This window comes from Vombatus ursinus, unplaced genomic scaffold, assembly GCF_900497805.2.
Source record: "Vombatus ursinus unplaced genomic scaffold, bare-nosed wombat genome assembly UNPS02015396.1, whole genome shotgun sequence".
Classification (NCBI taxonomy): domain Eukaryota; kingdom Metazoa; phylum Chordata; class Mammalia; order Diprotodontia; family Vombatidae; genus Vombatus; species Vombatus ursinus.
Window position 1 is genome coordinate 66316 of NW_020955174.1, and position 13092 is coordinate 79407.

General features: G+C 41.5%; 1 protein-coding gene across 1 annotated transcript in view; it reads right to left on the reverse strand.

The window, feature by feature from the left end:
• The window catches only part of LOC114032028 (protein Shroom3-like), a 96381-nt gene that overhangs the window by 54841 nt on the left and 28448 nt on the right, over nucleotides 1–13092 (reverse strand). Inside the window, exon 2 of the mRNA XM_027847234.1 lies at nucleotides 9889–10008. The gene's annotated coding sequence lies outside the window, so the exon portion shown is untranslated. The remainder of the gene's footprint in view (nucleotides 1–9888; nucleotides 10009–13092) is intronic.

Here is a 13092-nt window from a genome sequence, read left to right on the forward strand (position 1 = left end):
CCATTCTCTAATGTTTACTATGTAACAGTTTAAAACACACTGTTAGCTGGAGGATACTGTTCGAGACTTGTCAATATTCTATATTTTTGTTGTTTGAGGGTGTGCATGCCTGAACACACAACCCTTATACCTTACATTAAATTATTTGGGTAGGACACAATCCTTTACAGCTTCTTCATTTCTGAAGCCTTACCAAATGGTTCTCTTATTATGACTCAGAAATGAATAGCTCTCACTTAAAATGAAGGAGGCAGCTAGGTGGTCCAGTGGATAAAGCCCGGGCTGGAATCAGGAAGGTTGGAGCTCATGTCTGGCCCCAGACACTTCACTTACTAGCTGTGTGACCATGGGCAAATCACTTATCCCTCTTTGCCTCTGTTTCCTCATATGTAAAATGAGCTGGAAAAAGAAATAGCAAACCATTCCAGAATCTTTGCCAAGAAAACCCCACTTGGGGTCACAAAAAGTCAGACATGGCCTGAACAATAAGATACTGATACACAAATTGTAACTCTGATGGACCTTCATTCAGGAGTTATTCTACAAATATCTGAGAAAATTTGTTAAGGTCACAGACTGAGTTTAGTACATGGAAATTCTGAAGAGCAAAACATTCCATCCTTCCTGGTAGACACATTTCCCCTTTGGACACATTATAGCAGCATTCTCAAGGAGCCTTTATTGTGCAGGACTTAAATTTTCCTCCATAGGTAAGGAAATATAAACCTACTTCCCAAGCTAAACTCAGAAGTGTGAACTTGGATTATTTTTAGGATGGACATATGGTCTATTCCCAGAAGACGATTATGTCATGTCTGTCCTGACAACGCAGAGGAGTGACATCTTGGGTAATGATTGTTATTGCTGACAAGGATACAAGGCAAGCTATCAGTGGGGGTAGGAAGGTAGCAGCCATTGCCAATGGCCTTGGTGAAGATACCCTCCTGTCTTTGGCTATAAAGATGCACGTAAGCAGCACAGAGTGGTGGGGTGAGCCAGAGCCTCGGAGTGGCTGCTATTTAGGCTGGTATATTACATGGCACTGGGAGAGTATGTATATTGGAAGGAGAAAGAGCAAGAGAGGAGGGTTTTCCCTGTGGGATTGTACCCTCCAGAGCTGTCTATGTCCCTGGACAACTCTTGTATAGAGGGTTGTCCAAAGTCTTGGGCACAGAGAACACGAAAAGGTTGGGCATTCCCAATTATGTTGTTACAAGATCAGTGACCACTGTGTCCTGAGTCCTTTGTTGCTTTCCTGGGTATTCCCATGAGTGGAGTGGCAGAGCCCAGCAATGAGAGCTCACAGGATTCTCATAACTAGGACTACTCGATGGACAGGGAGACAACACACACATGACATATTGGTCTTGTCTGGGGGAAGGGAATTGGGTGGGAATTATAGAGTTACAAGGTCTACAGAAGCAATTGGGTAGCTCCTGTACACTTGGGCTGTGCCAGCTACATCTGGTTCTCCCTCTACCTTCTATAACTCTGCATAGTTATAAGGTATTTCCTCTTTACCTCGCCTCCCCTTCCTCAACCTGTCTACACCCCAGGATCCCCAAGGAGTGCTAAGATCCTGCCCACGCACACAGACAAATACAAAAACTCCTAAGAAAGACAAGACTAGGGGCATTCTAATATAGCATCTAAATGGCCTCCAGTTCTTCAAAGGGGGAAATGGTGTCTTAGGACTGTGAATTTAGAAATGGAAGGGACCTTCGGTGCCAGTTAACTCAACTTCTAAATGGACAGAGAAAGACAAAGACCCAGGTGGTTTTGAAGACTTGCCCATGATCACACAGGAATTGTCAGAGGTTGGATTTGAACCCAAGTATTTCCTACTCCAAATCTAGAAGTCCATCAATGATACCATGATTCCTTTCCGCATCAGTTCACTTGGGGTCTGTGTCTGATCTCAGACAGAAGACAGATGGACCAATTACTATTTCTGCAGGGTGGTCATTGGAGCCGCTCAAAGTTGGTTCCTTCAGAATATAGGGGTAGCTACGGATCATACCTATGAACAGCCCATTGTTGTCCTCACTTTGACCATAAGCGCCCTTCAGTGCTTGGTAAGAAGTGATCTAATGTGCTAAACAAACATACATGTGACTTCACATACAGCAGCCAGTCATGTCTCCTATTCCATAAGCAGATGTCATCTTGTAACCTGGCATTCACCAGTCTTTCTCAATGGTTCTCTTATCATGACACAGAAACAAATAGGTCTCACCTAGACAATGATAGCTAATACAAATTATAGCTCTGATGGACCTTCATCCAGTAGTTATTCTACAAATAGCTGAGAACATTCGTTCAAGTCACAGAATCATGAGAAGTAACCTTAGGTCAGTCAGTCAGTCAGTCAACAAGTTTTTGTTAGGCCTTGTTAAAGCTCACTTAGTTATGGTTTGGGCCCTGATTGACTCATAGTGCATGTAAATAGGAATTGTTTCTGTTTTGGACAGAAAACCTGAGGTTCTTCCCCTCCCAGTTTGATTTTTTTTTTCTCCTGGACTAGGTTAAAGAGACTATTTTTAGCCTCATTTTGCCTCAGTCAAACTGAGACCTGCTAAAGACCTTAACTTTAAAAGGCCAAGGTCTTCTACCACATCTGGGTCCATCTCCAGTCGCGTCTGGGGCCATCTCCAGTCGCGTCTGGGGCCATCTCCAGTCATCTTGATGTGCATCTGGCCACTGGACCCAGATGGCTCCAAAGGAGAAAGTGAGGCTCCCTCACTTAAATCCAATTCACTTACATGTCATAGCATCACCTCCATGATGTCATGGTCCTCTTCGAGAACAAAGGGCAAAAACGACAACCCTGTTACCCCTTTACTATTCCTGTCCCTTCTGTCAAAGACCTTCCATTCTAAAGAGGAGGCTAACGTGCAAACAACTTATATGCGTAGAAGATATATCCAAAGGCCAAGGAAAACATATGATTTACTCAAGGTCACACAAGTCCTGCTGCATCTAAAAATTCTTCCATAACATTCCCATTACTGCCCTTTTCAGAGCCGACCAAGACATATCCTGATTTTAAATGTTCAGATCTAGTGGGATTTTATACCCAAACACCCGTGCCCCTCTGACACAGCTCCAGCTGTCTCTGGCTGGTTGTTACTCAGAGAACAAGAAGAGTGGAATGTGACATTGGAGGGGGGCTCTGGATTCTTCAGGGCCCCTCTCTTATTCTTTCCTGTCTGCTTCAATTTCACGGTACTGTTACCAAAGGGAAATGAAAAGCAGAGAATGAGAAAGCTGGAGACTCCTGCATTGGGAACCTTTGGTATCTTTTTCAGTAAGAAATTGCCATTTAAATTTCCTCTTTGCTAAAAGGTCCAGGATATTTCTCAGTGCCTGGGAAAAAAGGCAGCTCATGTATCTGCCTTGCCATCGCCAGCTGCCTCGCTAGTATGTTGACCCTGGTTGTCATGGCCAAAAAATTTACTACTGAGTGGTTGTCCCAGTAAGCATCTAGGTGATGATGTGGGTAGTGTTGGATTTGAAGTCAGACCAGAGTTTGCAATCCTGCTTTGGGCATTTTTAGTACTGTGGTCTTGGGTAAGTCACACGACCTCTCTCTACCACAGTTTCTTCACATGTAAAATGGGGGTAATAATAATAATAGTGCCTACCTCACAAGGTTGTTGAGAAGATCAAATGGTAATAGAGATGACAAATTTAAAATGCTTTGTAAACCTTAAAATTCTTCCTGTAAATGCTACTATTATTACTCATTAACACTGCTATTCTGCCAGTGATTGGGTCTCTCTACACCGAGCTAGGTAGGTCCTGGGAAAGCTGACAGTTGGCTGCCAAGACCACATCACAAACTTGTGTGGCAGTTTGCCAGGGCTTATGAGCCACTGCCATAGCCTTTAAAGACCAAGGGTCATCTTCACACCATGACAGGGCACCCTAAAAGGACCAAGAAAATGGTCCCCCCTGATAAGACAGTTGGCAGGTGGGTAGAGATAAGAATGGCGGATGATACTGCAGGTAGAGCCATGATAACATAACACTTCAGAAGCAATACCAAGTATTAGACAAACAATATTTTTATAAGTAAGAATATCTCAATAAATACTAAGTCCTTATTCAATTTCTAATGTAGTTTGATTGGAGGGTGAGAAGGAATGCAATGAACCATGAAAAGTGTGGTTATGGGTCTAATGTTTAAATCTGACTTTCCTTCAGGTTCAGTTCAAACACGACTTTGATTCTCCCCAGCTGCTAATGTCTCCCTCTTAAAATGACCCCATTTACACGTACATCCAGTCTCTGAAGACAGAATGTAAGCTTCTCAAGGGCAGATGCTATTTCATTTTTGTTTTTATAATCCTAGTGGCTAACACAATGTCTGGCACACTGGAGCTTAATTAATGTTTGGTGATGGATAGAATGATTTAGTGTATTAGCACAGAGAACTTGATAATTGTATAGGAAGCCTGTGGGCAATTTCCTGTGGAAGGGGTAGGGACTGTGTGTACAGGGCACATAATGGGGGCTGAGCAACAGAAGGCTGCTGGCCATAGGAAAACTATGCCTTCTGCAGAAGAAGGGTAGAGACCTGAAGGAGAGGAGCATGAGAGATAGAAGCAATCACAGCATCCTGATGAGACCAGGTTTCCCTATTTTCATGCAAGTCTTTCGTGTGCCTTCCCAGGGGGTAGGCAGGGAGGGCAAGTCAGCTCAACTGGATACCCAAGGGATGTACCTACATCTCTGTTCCCCTTGGAACAGTGGGAGACACTGGTTGCCAATGTTACTTAGTCTGTCTGAGCTTTGGAAACAGTAGATATGCAGGGAGCCCTGAGCACCAAGGCCACCCAGGGAAATATACATGTGCCGAGTGACCATAGCCCCAACTGTATCTCAGTTGGGGAATCCTATTCTCCCTAAAGCAACAGTTCTAGCAGAGATCCTGGGAGCCTGACAAAAGCACAGAAATAGATAAATACAAAAATATACAAAATAAACACAAAATAGATAATATAATAAATGTACAAAATAAACAAATAAATACAAAAAATATATAAATATAAGGATCAGAGGATTATAGACCTTGGCCAAACCCCTCATTTTACAGATGAGGGAACTGAATTGAATCCCCAGAGAAGAGGGCTCTATCCACTATACCACCTAGCTACTGAGTATAGCAGTACTTGCATATAATTTGTAAATAAAAATGTTTTACTGATGGGGTGCATGACTAAAAAAGTTTGGGGATAACTGGAATATAGAATGCTAAAACTAAGAGGACCTTGGAGAGATTAAATAATCTTAAATAAATATTCAAATAATAATAATGATCTCAAATATTTCTCATTATAGATGAGGAGAGTGAGATCTAGAGAGCTGAAAAGATGTGCCCACAGAGGCATAATAAGTTAGGGACACAGGCAAGACAAGAACCCAGGTCTTCTGATCCCCAGTTGGGTGCAGAAAGTTCCAACTACAGGATTGCCCTGATCCAGCAAACACCTTTAATGACGTTATTGTATTCAACTTAACAAGCACAAATTTGTGCCTGGTACCATGTATCAACATTGCCAATGCTGTTAATGAAGAAGTCTGGCACGCCCCTTTTTGGGGCTTGTATCAAGAGAATCATGGTTGGGGCTGGAATAGATTTTAGTGGATAGTGAATGGGGCCAGTAGTGTGAGAAGGATTGGCAGGGTATTGCTGAGGAGGAATGAATGAGTGGGCTACCAAGCCTCTCCATTTTGGAGGACTCAGCTGTCTGTCATTCCTTACATGGGCAGTTTTTCTTGCCTTCACAAAGAGGGAGGGAAAGAAAACAGTAGGGAAGGGAAAGAATTTGGAATTGAAAATAAAATGGAATTTAGCCGGGGGGAAGGAAGTCAGAAGCATTCATTACCTCAATACTGTTCTTGATTATTGGTCATTTTGGCACTGCAGGAGGAGCTGAGTAAAGTGGTTTGTAATTGGATTTTATAGTCCTTATGGTATTTAAGACTTGCCCTAAAATAAGTATTTGGGATGTCTTCCTACCCATTTGTACTTCCATTTGGGGAAGGAAGGATTAATAGATTCACCAATTTTCAGTGGGGAAATCTATGAATCTCTTAACACTAAATAGAACTGGGAACTCATTTCCTTCCTCCCAACCCTGGTCCTGTCACCCAACTTTCAAAATTCAGTTAATGGCACCATTACTTTCTTAGGCACTTGTGGAACAAAACCTTCAGCTTCCCACTAGAGCTCCACATGTGATCAGTTGCTAAATTATTTTTATTCTTAGTTCTCTCTCCTGCCCTAATTATCCCCTTTAAAAATTCTATTTTATTTTTATTGATAGCTTGTTTTTTACATTAACCTCATTTCTGAATATCTCTTACCTCTCCATTAAACCAAATTTCATAATAAAATTAAAAGTCAGCTACCACATCAATTTAAGAATATATTTTATGTTCTATACTCATAATCCCCCACCCCAGACTCTTCTGATCCAGGTTGGATCATCCTGATCATACAACACTTGGGGTTTTTTATCTTTTTTTTTTGTTTGTTTTTCTTCCATGGTCATTGTGTAACTCATTTTTCTGGTTCTGATACTTTACTTTGTAATGGTTATAGGAGAAATCATAGGATCATAGAAGAGGAAAGAAACTCCCAGGCCACTGAGTCCAAACCCCTCAAACTCAGGGAAGGGCGGGATTTTGCCAAAGGTCACCCAGGTAGCAAGGTCAGTGGTAGGAACAGAACCCATCTCATTCCATTCCATTTGTAAATCACTATTTGTTTAATGACTCAATTGTTGTGCCATCTACCATCTTTTCAGTTTTCTACAATGAAAAGTGCTGGTTCATCTACATGCCTAACAATGGGATATCCATTCCCCATCCCCTTAAAAAAGGCTTTAAAAGGGTATTGATTTTTAGGATAGTTGAACCAATTCACAGCTCAAACATCATCTGAGTGTCTTTCTTTCTACAGTCTCTCCAGCAACCACAATCTATCTTCCACATCATTGCCAGACAAATCTTTAATGTCTATTGACCTCTTCAGCAGCTCTTCACTGCTGAACAATAAAGTCCAAGCATGAATTCTGTCATTTTTGCTTTCACAGCATCTCTCTTCCACGTCCCTTATCTCTGCTCACACAGCCACCCTCTTATCTAGCGGCCTATCATCTCTCCCTTGGACTACTCCAACAATCTTCTCGTTGGTCTCCCTACCTCAAGTTTCTTCCCACTCTCTCCTCCAACTGCCATCCAGCTGACAAAGTAAATTCCCTAAAGTGGACATCAAGCCCTCTCCCTTATTCAGTAATTAACTCCAAGGCCTTCCTATTACCCTTAGGATCAAATATAAACTGTACTCTTTAGCATTTTAATCCCATTTATCTTGCCAATCTCCTTATGCTTTACTCCCTAGGATCCTGATATACTTCTTGGTCTTCTTAGTGTTCTCCCCACATGATCCTTCTATCTCTCAATTCCTTTAAAACTCAGTTCAAATCCAACTTTCTGCAGGACACCTTTACTGGCCTCCCCGCCCCCAACCTCCCTTCCTTCTAAGATTTCATTTATACTATTTATGCCTTCCAATTTTCCTGTAAGTCTTAACCTAAATTGCATCTTCTACGAGAAGCTTCTTGCAGATCCCATAATATTACTGTCTTCCCTTGGAAATTAACTCAAATTCACAATGCCTATCTTGAATGTACCTCATTATTTCCATGTTGCCTCCTCCATTTGAATGTGAGCTCCTTCTGATTTTGTACCCTTAGTGCTAACATGGGGCCTTATACAAAACAAGGACTTAATAAATAGTTTGTAACAGACTATGACATTTCACAACCCCCCCCACCCCTGTGTGTATTGCCTTATCTCACCTACTAAATTGTGAGCTACAAGTCTTAGGTATCTCCTCAGTCCCCGACATACAAATACACACCAATATTTACAAAGTTAGAGCAACAAAATGTAAGCTTTTCCCATCTCTCTCAGATACCCATTAATTTCCTGCTATTTTCTACTGGACAGTTTAAATAGAAAATGAATGTCCTTTCTGTTTAAACTATTATCGACATGAAAATGAATGCTCTGACTACCCATGTATAACCTATAGAGAACTGCTTGCCTTCTCAATGAGGGGGAGGGGTGGGAAGGGAGAAAATCTGGAACTCAAAGTTTTAAAAATGAATGTTAAAAATTATTTTTACGTGTAACTGGGGAAAAATAAAATACTAAATAAAAACAATTTTTTTAAAAAGAAAATGAATGCTTGGATCTGGTGCTCAAGACTGTGTTTTCAAGACAGAAATAACAGCTTATGACACAAAGAAATAGGTCATCTGATTTGTCTCAATGACTGACTTGGGTTGCCATTGGTAGGTTCAGCGGAAAGATCCAAGATACATTGTTAAGAGAATCTACAGTAACTATAGTGGGTTACATGGTCCCGGTGGCCAGGGACTGACAGTGATCTTTGGGATCTATTCTTTGGTTTAATTTTAGTGATTAAGGCAAATGCCTAGAAAGTTCTAGTACAGATCAATCATTTTAGTTCAATGAAAGAAATCATGCAACCCTTCTGTAAAATGAGGAGTGTGGCTAAATGATCTCTAAGTAGATGTTCTTAAGCTAGGATCTGGGAGCTTTTTATTTTTTAAAAAATATTTGGGAGCACTGGCCCTAGAGTCAGGAGGACCCGAGTTCAAATGTGGCCTCAGGCACTGGTTGTGTGACCCTCAGCAAGTCACTTAACCCTGATTGCCTCAAAAATTTTTTTTTGAAAACTGTATTTCCATATAACTGGCTTTCTTTGCAATCCTATGCATTTTATTTTATGCACTTAGCAACACTATTCTGAGAAGGGGTCCATTGGCTTCACCAGGCTGCCAAAGGGGTCCATGGCCCAAAAGAGATTAATCCTTGCTCCAAGGTCTCTTTTAATGCTAACATTCTGTAATTCTAAGTATTTGTTGAATATCTTTTTCTCTTAGAGAGCAAAAACCAAGAGATGACCAGGAGGATAAAAATGCCTTTGATACCTTCAACCTCTCTTTCCCCTAGCAGAAGTATCCAGCAGAAACCCTGAAACTTGAACTTCTTCACACTGAGCACTTTGACATTGAATGATCCATATCATAAACATGTATGTATGTATGTATGTATGTAACTCAGTCATCTAGCTTCCTAGTTAATACCTCCTTTTACAGAAGATGAAGCTGAGCCCAGAGAGGTTAAGCGACCTAATAAAGGTCACACAGGTAGGAATTTGAACCTGGGTTCTCCGAATCCAAACCCAGCACTCTTTGGCACTCACTGAACCCAAGTGCCTCCTTAAGACTCCAGACCCAGAGTCGTCGGAGCTGGGGCATTCTTGCTCTTGTAACCCAAGGACGGCTATTGGGGAGGCTCAGGGGACCTATATGACAGTCCTCGGACTCATTGGGCTGGCCCCCAACAGCAATATCCGGCATCTTGAATCTATTGTACCTTCTATTGGCCTCCGAGGTTTTTCCTTGCAACCCTGAGCTTTAGCCCTGAGCAAAAGTCCTGCCTTTCCCAGTTTTCCTTAACCTCAATGCCTTCCCTTTGCTGATTCTCTCCAATTTATCCTGTCTATATCTGGTTGGTTCATAGTCTTTGGAGTGGTGTCTCCCCCATTAGCCTGAGAGCTCCTTTCTTTGCATCCATAGTGCTTAGCACATAGGAGGTACTTAATAAATGCTTGTTCAGTTGACTTGTTGGACACTGGCTTTCTTAAACCCTCAGAATTCTGATCTCCTCACTCTAATCCCATGGCCAATATTCTGACCCCATGTCCTGTTTATCTTCTCTACCAATCAGTCAATGTGGTCCTCTTCCTGAGGTGTAAGGATAATCTCTCTTTGGGTTTCTTACCTGTTCCTCAAAATCAGTTGAATTCCTCCATCTGTCGCTACCCTGTGCTGGAAGTCAGGGGTGAAAGACGCTGGGTTGTAAGGGGGAGAAACTTCAGGCTTCTGGTCTGCATCAGCATTCCTGGCAAAAGGAGAGAGACAAGAAGCTACCTAAGTGTGGAAAATAGGATAAAGAGCACAAAGAACATCTATTTGTTTTAAGCATATACACTGAAATTTGTTACATGCTGTACAGAAGAAAAAGCCATTGCTTTTGGAATTATGCTCTCCCCGCTACCTACCCAAATCACTAAACTGGGCATAGGGTTTGAAGAAGCAGTAGCACTTCTATACTCCCAAAGAGATCAGAGAAAGAGGAAAAGGACCCACATGTACGAGTATATTTACAGCAGCTTTTTTTGTGGTAGTGGAAAAACAGAAACAAAGAGAAACCCCATCCATCGGAAATGGCTGAAATAATTAAGAGCATGGGAAAGTAATGGAACACAATTGTGTTGTAAATGACGAAGGGAATGGTTTCAGAAAAACTTGGGAAGACTTGTATGAACTGATGCGAAGTGAACAGAATGAGAACAATTTACATAATAGCAAAAAGAACTTTCAAAGACTTGATCAACGCAATGACCAGCCATAGGAGAACCAATGACAGCGTGCTACCTACTTTCTAACAAAGAAGTGACTTATTCAAAATACAGATTTTTTTTTTAATCCTAGGTCAATATTACTGCCTTATTCCTTTGTTTATTGTGATTAGGTTTCACAATTTCCCCTTCCCCTCATTTCTGTTCTACTTTCCATATAGAAACTTTTTTTTGGTGTTTATCTTCAGAATTTAAAAAAAAAATTATTAATAATAGATATTAATAGCTCCCTTTTCTGCTCTTCGTTCTTGGAGAAAGGTGTGGTGGTAACATAATGTTTTTCCCTCAAAAGAGCAAATCACAGATCCCTAACCCAGAAGACTGAAAAATTAGTTATTCCTTAGAGGGTGGTTCACCTGTGATTTAGCATCTATATAAACAAATGAAAAACCAGTTTCACTAATCCAAGCAATCAGATCTGTTACTAAGTAATAAAAGACAAGGCTGAGTCTCTTAAAATCAGACTATTTTTCATCTTTTATTGGGGGCAGGGCAAGGCAGTTGGGGTTAAGTGACTTGCCCAGGGTCACACAACTGGTGTCGATGTCTGAGGCCAGATTTGAATTCCAGTCCTCCTGACTCCAGGGCCAGTGCTCTATCCACTGTGCCACCTAGCTGCCCCATGTTTCATCTTTACTATTTAACGCTGCACTAACCAGCTCTGTTGATAATTGCTTTTCTTTTCTTTCTCCCTCATTCTTTCTGTTTCATTTTTTTCTCATTCACTTTTGTCCTTCCTTTCTTTCCTTCTCTTTTCTTTCTCCCTTCCTTCCTTCACTCCTTCTACCTCACCTCACTTCTCTCCTAAAATCGACTTTCCTCCCCCTCATTCCATGCCCTCTCTCTCCCCTCCTTCTTGCACCTTCATTCCTGCAGGTTATACCCAAGGAAAACTAAGGCCCAGAGACACAGTGTCATGGGTCCTGGACTCTTCAATAGGGCTGCGGCCCAGAAATCACTGCCAGTGTCTGAGGTTGGGCTACTTCACGTTGTTCACATTCCAATGCTGTAGGAGACAAGCCTCCTTTGTGTCTATTAAAGCCTACCCTTCCACCATTTTGGCGACACCTTTCCTCCATGCCTCCAATAGATCAGGCAAAGCATCTTAAACTCCTCATGGGTGATGGGAACAAATGCATTGTCACCCACTTTATAGAATATTTCAATGCCAGCATTCCCAGATGCCCTGGTTGTGCTTCTAACTGACCTGGCCCTGATGGTCACCTCACATCCTCCTCTGCCTTGGTTTTTGTCCACATGCCTCTCTTGACCTTGGCCCCGGGGAGTTTTTCCTGTTTCTGTCCTCAAGGACTTTTCTATGGCTCTTATGCTGACAGCAAGTATCATCACAAACAGTGCCATGAGGAGAGTACATGAATGTGAGCCATGGATGCCATGGCTGAGAGGAGCTAGAGGACTGTGGGACAGCCCTTCATACTAACTCTTTCTCCATCTCTTCTAAAATTGTATAGGGAAAGAGAATGGAAATGAACTCCTTCTTGAATGCTCAGGCTGATAGGCCAGTATTCCACTTTATGTGAAGGGATAGGAAGTGCTGTAAAGGTACCAGGGATGCCAGAAACATCCTGAGAATGCAGTAATCTCCAAAGTAGATTACTGGGTCAGTCATCTTTCTCCCGAACATCCTATTCACTCCCCTCCACCCCAAATTCAGCCAAATGGGTATAATGTTTGGGGATAAGAGGACTGGTAACCTGAGCACTTACTTCATCTTGGTTTCACTGCCTGTTGGCACCTGGCTCTGGCCCCACTGACCCTACTTAGTAGCCAGTGTCCAAAGAAGACCCTGAGCCTAGAGTCCATGTTTCTTGTTCAAAATGGCACTGGTAAGTCTATTTGGCTTCTCATCCCTGTGTTAATTTATTAACAGCAAACAACTTTTCATGTATAGATGCGTTATGAGGGTGAGCACTGGAGGGGATGTACATCAAGCATTTCTTCTTACAACCAGTTTCTTTCAAGGTGCTCCTGAATACATTTTGAAGAATTTTAGGGAAATCTATAAAACTATTTAAAGAGGAAATGCTCCAATGGATTATTTTCTTTCTTTCTTTTTATTAATTTATTTTGATTTATCAACAATCACTTTCATAAGCTTTTGAGTTTAAAATTTTTCTCCCTCTCCCTTACCAAGACGGCATACAATCTGATATAGGCTATACATATACATTCCTATTAAACATATTTTCATATTAGTCATGTTGTAAGAAAGAATTAGAACCAATAGGAGGAACCACAAGAAAGAGAAAACAAAAGAAAAAAAATAGCAAATAGTATGCTTCAATCTGCATTCAAACTCCGTAGTTCTTTTTTTGGATATGGATAGTATTTTCCATCATGAGATCTTTGGAGATGTCTTAGATCCTTGCATTGCTAAGAAGGGCCAAGTCTATCAATGTTAGTCATCGCACAACGTGGCTATTACTGTGTACAACATTCTCCTGGTTCTGCTCTTTTCACTCAGCATCAGTCCATGCAAGTGTTTTCAGGTTTTTCTGAAGTCAGCCTGCTCATCATTTCTTATAGCACAATAGTATTCCATT